Source organism: Gymnoscopelus braueri, assembly GCF_963280865.1.
Source record: "Gymnoscopelus braueri genome assembly, chromosome: 16".
NCBI classification, from domain to species: Eukaryota; Metazoa; Chordata; class Actinopteri; order Myctophiformes; family Myctophidae; genus Gymnoscopelus; species Gymnoscopelus braueri.
Window position 1 is genome coordinate 44122403 of NC_137616.1, and position 12163 is coordinate 44134565.

The window sequence follows — 12163 nt, forward strand, 5'->3', positions numbered from 1 at the left end:
TATTGATACTTTACTTATAAACAACTTAGTCATTAGTACTGCTTCCATCACTGTTTATTATAAACATTGATTACATACAGACTCTGTCTACATTGCAAAGCAAACAATTTATGCTATGGATTACCCCAAAAATGAAGACATTGATTCATAATTGAAGAGGGCCTTACCTCTTTCAGTGTTTCGGTATGACCACTTCCTTGTAGAAACCTGAGGAAGACAAACAAGATGTGTTAGTTTTGTCAACATTGTGTTCTCAAGCTCTGAGAGAAGCAGAAGAAGAATCTGTATTTAATTTCCTTTTATTGGTGCTTACCGCATCAGTACAGAAGAGGATGCTAGCTATAAGCACTAAAATGACTAACAGGTCCATCACTTCAGGCTCCTCTTTCCTATATGGAACATATATGAGACAAAAATTAGAAATATGAAATCTGTAATCCTCAGCAAGTACATTGAAAACACACCCTTCCCTTATATGGCATTTTCCTCAACATAGAGAGACAAGTGCACTTGCCTAACTACGTCACATTTGAAGTTGTATGACCATTTAGTATGCATACCCCATTGCATGTTTTGTGTTGAGAATGGGAAGTTGTCCATCTAAACTAAAATACGTTTGTGGCTGTGTTTCCCAGACAATTAGAGCATGGTCATTTTGTACTGTACTGTACTGTACTGATAACATTCTACAGTCATTATCTGTGATTGCGCTATCAATTATGGTTGTTGAATGCAGTGTATATGTATATACTGTACATCACTGCATGTTTTGGAATGCTGTGCATTTGGGTTTTTCACACACTGCAGGCTACATTATCAGGAGAATATTAAGAATTGAAAGCAATTTGTTTAAACTTTAACAGCACACTTTTCTGGATGCTGGAGTTTTGATAGTCACTTAATATAATCCACATTCACAATCACTCACATTCTTCTGTTGTCATTCACCAAACTGTTAAAAAAAACACACTTTTTAAATCATCACTATCCATTAAATGACCTACAACTTAAAAGGTTTCACCACTAAGCATGCAACAGAATCCCATACAGCATTGCAATCTGCTTACCTTATCACCCAGACCTCTTCTCTGTGATTCTCTGTGAGTCAGCTCTTATTATGGTTCTATTAGTCTCTGGAATATCTGCCTGTTTTCAGGATACGTCTGTATAATCACCGGAAGCAGTCTGGAGTAGGTCCCTCACAAGCAATAAACATCTCTGGCTTTGTAGCTGTGATTCTCTCTGTCTGGCTGGCTGTCCTCTGTTGGCGCTCCTATAAAAACTGTTGGTGGGAGGAGGGGCCGATCATGATGGATCTAATCTATCATAACGAAACATCAGTCATGATAGATTATTCTCTATATTGTTCACCAAATCATAAACCACAGAGTATGTCATATCCTCTGATATACAAGCACCCGTACCCACGCTCTACATTACCATATAAAAAATTTGGTGGTTGCATTTATTCACTGGAATGTTTGATAGAAACTACGCACTTAAACCCCATTTACTCATTGGTCTTCAATAGGCGGGGTGCATGGTATTACATTTAACCGTGCACTTGAACCCTAGCTATCACCCCTATTCTGGGAGGAACATGAAAAAGTTCAATATTCAACACAATTGTATAGTGGGGGTCCCTGCTTTGTCTCATTCTCAGCTAAGGGGTCCCTTGGCCTGAAAACCTGCTAAATATGTCAGTGAGCAGTGTCCACCAGGGGTCTATACTAGGCCCCCTCCTTTTTCCTTCTATCAGATCTTTTCGTAGAAACTAAACGTGAGCTTGTAGATCTGCAATCTTTGCCAAATGTTTGCCCCAGAATAGGAAAGCTAGGGTTCCAGTGGTTAATATAGCCTCTATGAATATTTTATTTCTGTTACTCACTCTTTATCCTTACAAACAAATAACTCGAGTTTGAATGAGAAAAAAAACGACATGATTAATATAAATAAAATCGGACTAAATTATTGCACACATAAACAGGAATAATATACTGTCATTTTGAAAATTTGCTTTGAAATATTTCCAGTATCATGATGTCATTCTCTGACAAATCTTTGGAAAAAAAATTGTTTCATTTTGAAACACATCTGCAATCATTGCAACATATGTTTGGGGCGGCCATAGCTGAATATGTAGAGACTGAGGCCACCTGGGAAGCTAAAGATCCCTGCCTGGGAAATGTGTCGAGGTTTGCTTGAGAAAGACACTTAACCCCTAACTGCTTCCCCCCTGCGCTGAAGTCAACTTGGGCAGAAATCGGCTAGCCTGGCATTGGCCAGACTGATAACGTGGATTCACTCTCACATTCTTCCCCGGTATCAGTCTGGACTTCGGCCCATAGGGAGTGAGTATGAGAAATCAGAAAATGATTTTGTTGCTTTTCACTGTTGTACCGACAGCAGTTGAAACCCAGTCACTGATTGGCCCGATCATTTTCTGATTTCTCATACTCGCTCCCTATGGGCTGAAGTCCAGACTGATACTGTGGAGGAACGTGAGAGTGAATCCACGTTATCAGTCTGGCCAATGCCAGGCTAGCAATCGGCTGGGTGAAGATGAAAACTGAACTTCCCCCACAGGATCAAATAGGTCTAATTATTATGTACTAGTCCATACCCGTGGGGGGATATGGGCACATGATCTGGCAACCCGGGAGCCATTCATCCCATAGCTGGGCAGCCGTAACCATGGCGATTCTTCTATATAAAAACGCTAATAAACAGCTGACAGTTGGGGGAATCGAAAAACGGGCTTCGCTGTTCCGTGCGCATGGTAATGGTGAATGTCTGTGTGCAAATGCAGAGCAATTGCTCCAGCCACCAGAACCGGGCAGAAGAGTTTTTGGGCTCACCACCTCACCACCCTCACACCACCCTCACAGAGCTTTGTAGAATTATAGGAGGATGTATGTATTGTACTATGTACTGTATGTATGTACAGTAGTGTGAATTGTATGTATTGTATGTGTTTATATTGGTCATTGGTGCAGATATACAAACGAACACTGTGCTAGATAGCTGGCCTCTTCGGTTGTAAAAATAGAGTATAAAATTGCTGAAAATATAAACCTATTTCAATTCACCACCATAAATAAAGGTGACCTCACCATAGTTACCTCATCACACCTTGAATAACGGATGTTACTGACACTTCCTTTCTTCTGAATAGAGAAATAATTAAACCAGTTACTAAGTGCAGGATGGGATATTATTTATGTAGTACATTCATATTATTTCATTTGTTTCCTCTATACATTTTCAATATTAAATGTATAGAGGAACTCACTCACATCAAAGCTGCCCCCACCCTCGCCACGTTTAAAACCACACTCAAAACCCACCTTTTCAGTCTTGCATTCCCTACCTATTATTCTATAGTTTTTAACATTTTAACTAGCTTTTCCTAATAAAGTTGTTTTATTTTGGTTCTGTAAAGCGACTTTGAGTACTTACAAAAGTGCTATATAAATTGAATGTATTATCATTACAACTGAAACTATTTGAAAGCTTAAAGGGGTGAGATTCCATCATCACACATCCAGGGGCGTAGCCACGGGTGGGCATAGGTAGGCCTGGGCCCACCCACCTGGCTGTTGTGCCCACCAAAAAAAAAAAAAAAAAAAAATTCTTTTTTTTTAAAATATACATCCACCCTAATATATTCACCCAATCCGCACAAAACCGCCCGAAAAACTCCCAAATCCGCACAAAACCGCCCAAAAAATCGCATGGCCCAAAAAAATCGCATGGCACTCACAAATGCCCAGGCCCAGCTACTGCCAGCATTCTGGCTACGCCCCTGCACACATCTCTATTCCCTTGGTCCTGACACGTACCTTCAATATAATTTTCTATGGTAGTTGTGACGGAGGAATATGACATAATATATTGCTGTTTATCTGGTATTTCATCAAATTTACCACAATGAAGGGCAATGCAAGACATTCCAGAGTATGTGTAGCATACAGTACACACAAACACAAACACACACAAACACACACACACGCACAATTGCACTTTTTTTTTTTTTTTTTTTTTTAATTATTGAAAAATTAGTTTGCTCCCATTTTAGGATTATTACGGTAATTTCCGGGTCGCGCGGCCCAATTATTAGTTACGTTACTGTTGGGCTGGGACGTTTTTCAGCAGTGGCGTAATTTACATAGGGTTGCTGGTTAAAACGCCCCCCCCCGGTTGCAAACCCCCCCACCCTCCGTTGACAAAACGGTGGGCCGGTTCGGAAAATCCCAGAGCTGAATTTTGGTCCCAGCACGCCCCTCAGACGTACGTATGCAGACACACAGACTTGCACGTACGTATGCACACACACACACAGACTTGCACGTACGTATGCACACACACACACACACACACACAGACTTGCACGTACGTATGCACACACACACACAGACTTGCACGTACGTATGCACACACACACACACACACCACACACCACACACCACACACCACACACACACACACACACACACACACACACACACACACACACACACACATCAGGTTCAAGATATGTAACTAATTATACTGATTAAAATTACTTGTAGAGACAGTGGGGCTTCGTTGGAAATGTTGACATCAATCTGGAAAACAATGAGGATGTTATGAATCATATTCTATGTTGAAACAAAATATCATAGCCTCCAGCCTCATAGCTGTTTTGACGTATTGTTTCATCACTCTTTTACTGATTATACCAAGTAACATATTCTCACCTGCACATACTGCACATACTGTACACAGGCCCACTTACACACGACACATGACCGTGCACATTCACGTTCACATTCAGTTTCCTGTCTTCTGTGCGAAGACAGGAAGTGTGAGAACAGCATAAAGACCTGTATAGCGATTCTTAAAAATGTTTTCTAAATCCTAACAGTTTTTTGGAAAAAAATCGAAACAAATTGTTTTCAAGATTTTTTCAAAAATAGCAGATCTACAAGCACTCTAGTTTACAACAAACAGCAAGGTAGATAGTCAAAGAGAACAATGTAGTGCCTCAATGAAGCTGTCCAAACCACGGGTCTTCAACAGGGGGTCAGGGACCCGTAGGGGGTCCTTGGAGTTACTACAGGGGGGGTCTCCAAATCTTTGTGTGATTGGAACTTTTTTTTTTTTACATTAACCACTGGAACCCTAGAATCCCTATTCTGAGGGGAACATTATCCGAAAATAGCAGATAAGCACACACCGCTGTTGTGAGCTTGTAGATCGGCTATTTTCGGCAAAGAGTTTTGGTGTAGAGGTATAAAAAAAAAGAGCAGATCACGTACAGAGCCAAAGGTCAAGTTTATTTAGTATTAAGGGTTTAAGTGGTTAAAGGTTTGACAATACACATGAACATGAATCCAACATTAATAGAAAAGACCCAAAAACCAAACCAAAAATCATGATACACAGCACTGATGATAGTGCTGTCGAACAAGTCTATGAAGCTATCTAGGAAATCTAGGAAAAAGTATAATCTGCAACATACTTTTCTACAATATGTAGTAGGGGGTCCCTGCTACATCTCTCTCTCAGCTAAGGGGTCCTTGGCCTGAAAAACATTGAATACCCCTGGTCTAAACAACATGCTGTATACTCACAACAAGTTATAGTTTTTTTGCAATTAGAAACATCCCATTGCATGTTATAGTATAGCTTTAAAACGATACATTCAGGGGTGCATTGCCGCATGGGTCTACCGGGCCCAAGCCCAGGAGCCCAAGAGCTCAGGGGGGCCCTAGCCAAAGTCTTTGTGTGAATTGTCGCTGTTATTAACTTTGTATTTCTTGTCAAAGGGCTTGGTTATTCATGTCAACAACCAGAAGTCCTACTGAAACCTGAGGGAATATAGCCTAAACATTCACTTTTGACAAGACAGAAACCACCATAATGCCTTTGAAGTGCATGTTTATCGTACCAGTTTATCTATAGGACTTTAGAGGGGCATGCAAAAAGCAAGTGCTAAACAGCATTGGAATCTCTAAAAAGCTGAGGAAGGAGCTTCATGAGGTGCATCAGTCAGACACTCACACCACCATCATGGGTAAGTGTGTGTTTGAGTGTGAAGAAAGGGTTGATGTTCCTTGCTTATTTGATTTCTAAAGAAGGGCTGTTGAAATATAAAAAGAGCGCAATACTTGTGCATGAAATGATTGAGGAAATTGATTTCACAGTTGATTTCACAGTAAATAAACTAACTGTAAACTGTAAGCACCACATTATCATCTGTGCTTCCTGCAGCTTGTCCTTGAGGCCAAAAGCATAATGTCAAGGTTCCTCTTTGCTTGGCCATTGGTGATGAGCATAGAGAATTTATTTGGCCAAATTTCATTGCCACAGACACATACTGTAGGTAGAAAAACTGTCAATTGGTATGCACATCATGATACAACCAAAATGGGTTTAGGCACAGGGTAAATAAATAACTACAAAAGTAAGAAATATCCACACAATGAAAAATAAGCTCCCAATATTTGATTAATCAGGATGCCAGATACAAGATGCCTTGGTCTATTGGACCAAAATGACCTTCAATGACATCTGGAAGAGAACCATAGATTAACTCCTGCTACTAATAGACCCCTTATCAGACAACATCACACTGATAAGAACCAGTATGTGCGCGCAGGCCGGCACCAAATAAAACCCACCGCTCATAAGATGCAATGGAAAAGTGGCCACTGCTGCACTCACGTGTAAAAATGCATATCATCAAACTTTCAGATGCTGTTTTTCTAGCATTTCTAAAGCACCTTTCTCAAAAGCGCAATACACTCACACTCACATTCACACACCAACGGTGCAGGAAACCATCCCCCCCTCCCTCCACCACTCCATCAATCAAGCATCACACAACTCATCCACTGCACCATTGTGACATGGTGCTCTGTTGAGCATGGTTAATCCTTGCCGATGACAATTCCAGATAGGCAATGTCCAAAAAGCTCCTTAACCAGTGTGTTTTGGACAAGTCATGTGGAGGTTTCCAGCGTTGGACTATAATCTTTTTGGCTGTTGTAAGTCCTGCCAGCCAGACTTTGCGTGACTTTCCAGTAAGAGCCAGTTTAGAGTCATCATTCAAAAGATGTACGAACGGGTCCTTTGGCAGTTGTACTCCCATTAAGTCTGTAACACAGTCCCCAACACATTTCCCCAGAACTCCATAATCCCCGGACATTGCCATACCATAATTATGGACAAAAGAGCCCAAGGTTCCCGGGGCACAGAATGTGCAATACAGGTCATTATGGCCAAGGTTGATAATAAAATAAAAAAATATCGATATCGTGAGCCCAACATCGTGTATTGTATCGTGAAATTTGTGTAGTTTGCATATGCTGTAGGTCTTGGCAGGGTGTACAGGACGCTACTGTCACCTTGCATGATCTATTATTCACAATTATGTATATAACTATAATAATAACTCTGTAAACTACTTTGGTGTTGACTCTAGTTTTGTTGATTGGATCGTCTCCAATATAAGACGGTGAGAATGTCAGGTGAGCTCTATTCATCTACTGCTTCACCCCATGGGTGTGTTCTGTAATTACTCATAACTCATTTATATTCTGTGTACAGATGACTGTCAGGGCCAGTTTGATAACCGATATATCCTGAAGATTGACAATTGCATGCAGACAATTTTTTGCATGTAATCATCAATTGGAGTAAACCTCTGTCTGTCCGTCTTGGTTGGTGTCTTGGGTCGACCGGGTATGGGCTAGTGTTCATAATTCACACATTCTCATATCATATCCAGGCTTGTAATAGGTCCAATACATCATCTCCAGTGGAGATGATCTCCCCAGAGTAGGCTTTCTTGCTGCCAGTGCCATGATGTGCTTTAGCTTGCATCCTCCTAAGAGCAACACACTCCCCTTGTTAGTGAGTACTGTAGGCTAACTATCATATTTATTTATTTGTATATGTGTAGTTGTGTATGGGTCGCGTCATTTATTTTACTCAAGGCTGCAGAACATGGAGGGATGTTTTTCAGTAAAAGTGGTGGTATTGAGGGCTTGTGTGTTTGTATGTGCCTCGACAGGGCGGGCGGTAGAGTATCTGCTTGCCGGTTGTGGTGGGCCGGTCTAGGCCAAAAAGTCCAGGGCCAAATGTTTGTCCCAGTCCAGCCCTGACACACAGTGGTAACGAAACAAAAACACTTTCCAAGAAATAAATCATATAAAGAGTCAAACAAATCTAAAAATAAAATAAAATGATATAAAAAGTCAGGTCTAACTTGTCCAATAAGTTTCATGCTTCTTTGCTGCTGCTGGATATACACAATTATTTAGTCAGTGGTTTCAGGGGTAAAAGTTATATCATATTTTAATAGCTTATCACTTTTGTGTTGTTTAATAAACTGAGAACTTTAGCCAAAAATAGCAAATCTACAAGTTCACAACACCAGGCGTTGTGAGCTGGTAGATCGACTATGTTCGGCAAAGAGGTGTAGTGTAGAGGGAAGTATTGATGGTTTAAGTGGCAAAAAACAATTATACGTAGCCTGCGAGTTAGTTCTGGCAGCATACACTCGAGAGGTTACATGCATTGCTCATTCTATGTGGCTGTACACAGCGTCATGCAAGACCCATACATCATACACTGACGTGGCAATCAGCTGTCCAATTGGGCGGGTATTTAAGTTCTCTTGAATCGGGCATTCCATCCGCTTGTGTGTTCTAGCTTGTTGTCATGCGGCGTCTGCTCCCACCACCACCACAGCACCACCAGTAGGCTCTGCTATTGGTCTGTTCCCCATGGGGGGTTGTTATGTATATCTATCTCCCTGTTCTTAATGGTTAATGACGGCTGTATGATTGGCCTGAGCAAGGAGAAAAAATATAGCAGAGCCTGAACGCCAAGATAAAAGATTACATCCACACTTGTATTCTATTATATTTCTTAAATATATTCGGTCTATAATATTGGTTCAATCTATTCGTGAGTTATCTGACAGAACTGATGATCGTGCTGTCAAACAATGAAACTATATGGAATCTACGAAAAAGTTTAATCTGCAATATAATTGTATATAATATGTAGTGGGGGTCCCTGCTTCATCTCTCTCTCTCAGCTAGGGGGTCCTTGGGCTGAATAACTTACTTGTAATATTTCCATTGTAGTTGTTATATTGGATGTTAATACTTAATATTGGAATCACTATAGGCCTAGTTAAGCAATGTTACTGCACTTTCCCCGCAATAATATTTTGTATTGATTATTTCCTTCTATGGCAAAGACATAACACAAACAAAAACAAATAAAACACAATAATGTTAATGAAAACAAATAATTATTGTGTTATGGCTTTTAAATTTTTTTTTAGTTTTTTCTCAATATCAATATAGTTATTGATTATATCAATCAATATCAATCAAGGTTGGCAGTGTGCACTGTGTGAAGTTGGGGGAAAAAACAGATGTGTATTGAGTTCATGCTACTATAGATATTTATAGTGGCTTGGTGGTGTTTTTGGTGCTTGCCCTGTAGAAGGTCTATGTTAGGCAGAAACATGTAAGCTTGATTGAATGATGAACTAGACTTTCATTAGAGCTTTAACATTTTTTGGAGAGTTCCTATTTCTGTTTCCTTAAAGTACACACACACACACACGCACGCACGCACACACACACGCACCCACACACACACACACACACACACACACACACACACACACACACACACACACACACACACACACACACACACACACACACACACACACACACACACACACACACACACATTATTCATCTGCTACATTTGATACTAACACTAACTATAAAAGCAGTGAATGTACAACTCACTCACTCACAGGAATTTCAAAGTAGAGTGTTATAGAAACAAGAAATGACAAAGTCATAATATACCCGCTTGCGGCAGGCTATTTTTGCCCCAATCTGCAGCACAAAATGTAGAAGTTGTCATTAAAATGAAATCTCAGCCATTCGAATGCAACAAAAATAACTCCACAGAGGTTCATTGGTTGGCTACCAATATAAAGTGTGTGTGTGTGTGTGTGTGTGTGTGTGTGTGTGTGTGTGTGTGTGTGTGTGTGTGTGTGTGTGTGTGTGTGTGTGTGTGTGTGTGTGTGTGTGTGTGTGTGTGGTGTGTACAATATCAATGATAGTGAAAATAATTGATCTACAATCTCACAGATCTGCTATTTTCACCAGCTGATATAGTTACTTCATAATGTAGCCTACCCTTACCCAAGTCAAAACTACAGTGTTTCACTTAGAAATGTATGAACAACAAAAATGAAGACACACACACACACACACACCCAGGAGGACTGGTTGATAGTGTTGTATGCATTGTTCCTGGACAAAAGACCGGTGGTGACCAGTTAGTATTCATTTATGTATGAAAGAAATAAACTATTTTCACAATAAACTAAGTGAGTCCATAGAATACAGGTAGCGTAAGGGCAGTCATGGTAAAAACATCAACAGTGGTGGAAAAAGTACTGTAATGTTTTGCTTAAGTAAAAGTATCAATACTGCAATGTAACCCTAACCCTTTATAAAAGTGAAGCTCACAACTTGTGTTTTGATTTCACTGTTTGAAACAGCTAGGCTTGAGTTGTAATGCATAACAGCAGGTTTGCCCTTTTCACTACTGGCTTACATGAAAGGAAAACCCAAATGGGTCCATTTGGTTTCATTAATGTCTTTTGTAAATGAAGTATTCAATAAAACGGCATAATAAAAAATAGCAGATCTACAAGCTCACAAGGGGGCGATGCGTTGGGAGCTTGTAGATCTGCTTTTTTGTGATGAAATGCAGCTGATTTTAGCGTCATACCTTACATGAAAAATGTTGCTACAGTAACCTTGGTTGTAGTGTGTATGCATTCATGTGTAAACAGGGCAGTCATGTTAAAAACAGCAACAGTGGTGGGAAAAGTACTCGTACTAGTGTTGCCATGTATACTAATTACAAGCGACCTTGTGTTCTGCGAAGTTGCTTGTAAATGTAGGTAGTTGCTTTTTATTTGTTATTATTGTGTTGTGAGCTTGTAGATTGGCTATTTCCAAATCGTCTATTATCAAATAGCCGATGCATATAGGTGTAAAGTGCTCATGTAGCCTAATAGTCACGTAAATCTTTGGGCTTGTTTTCATAGACCTGGTTGCTTATTTTTCTCTCAAAATCTGGCAACCGTGTCATTGTTTAGACCAACGAAGAAGAAAATGGCGGAAGCGATCCTCTTTTCCAAGGCCCGTGTGAAAGACAGTATTATGTTGAGAAAATATAAAGTCATTACAGCACCATAACATGGTTAATACATTTTATTTTGGGATGTACAATACATGAAAATTACGAGAGTAATAACGCGACTTGCGTCGATAACTAATGGGGAGCGGACATTAGCGCGCTTGGCTAAAAACAGTTAGTTAGTAACATCATACAAGCTAACTATTAGCCAAATTAGGCTAGCGCTCAGAGGAATGCATAGTCCCATAGCTTGGGAGGATGAGGCCGCCCGTTCAGAGTATGGGAAAGTATCCCATTGGCTTAAACGACAGCCAATGACGCAAATCTGTCGAATGCAAATGAATCTGTCGAATGCAAATGAATCTGTCGAATGCAAATCTGTCGAATGATGAGTCGTAGGTCTGCCTCTTCATAGACCCGCAGCTTTCGCAAGCGGGTAAAAACACATCCAAGGCAATGTGATCAAGTCTTTATTTCAACAGTCAGGAACATTGACACATTTTGACTAAAAGAGTGTCAGAGTGTATAAAACTAAAGACACGTGTGCAGTATTTAAAACTATTTAAGGTCACATGAAATACTAGCAACTGTCCACTTAAAGAACTCTAAACTGACAGTAGAATCAACACACAGGTACAAACAAATGTAAAATCACACTTGAACTGGTAACAGAGGAAACAATAAATCTGAGTATTCACTTAAACATAAATTACCAACATCAGTGCAATGATCTATGATACTAAACCCTTTTCCCTTGAAAGACCACCAGTTTAATGTGCATTAGGCAACAGACCACCCAATCTACACAGTAAAATCCTTAGTGTTTATTTTAACTCAGTGTACAAACATTTGTTTAGAAACAGTGATCCAAACAACAGTAGAGAACCACCGTGAATACCCATCAAGAAAAGTAGCAAAAATAATG

General features: G+C 40.0%; 1 protein-coding gene across 1 annotated transcript in view; it reads right to left on the bottom strand.

Moving 5' to 3' along the window:
* The window catches only part of LOC308102997 (urokinase-type plasminogen activator-like), a gene marked incomplete at its 5' end in the record, with an annotated part of 68018 nt that overhangs the window by 5076 nt on the left and 50779 nt on the right, over nucleotides 1-12163 (bottom strand). The window lies entirely within an intron of this gene.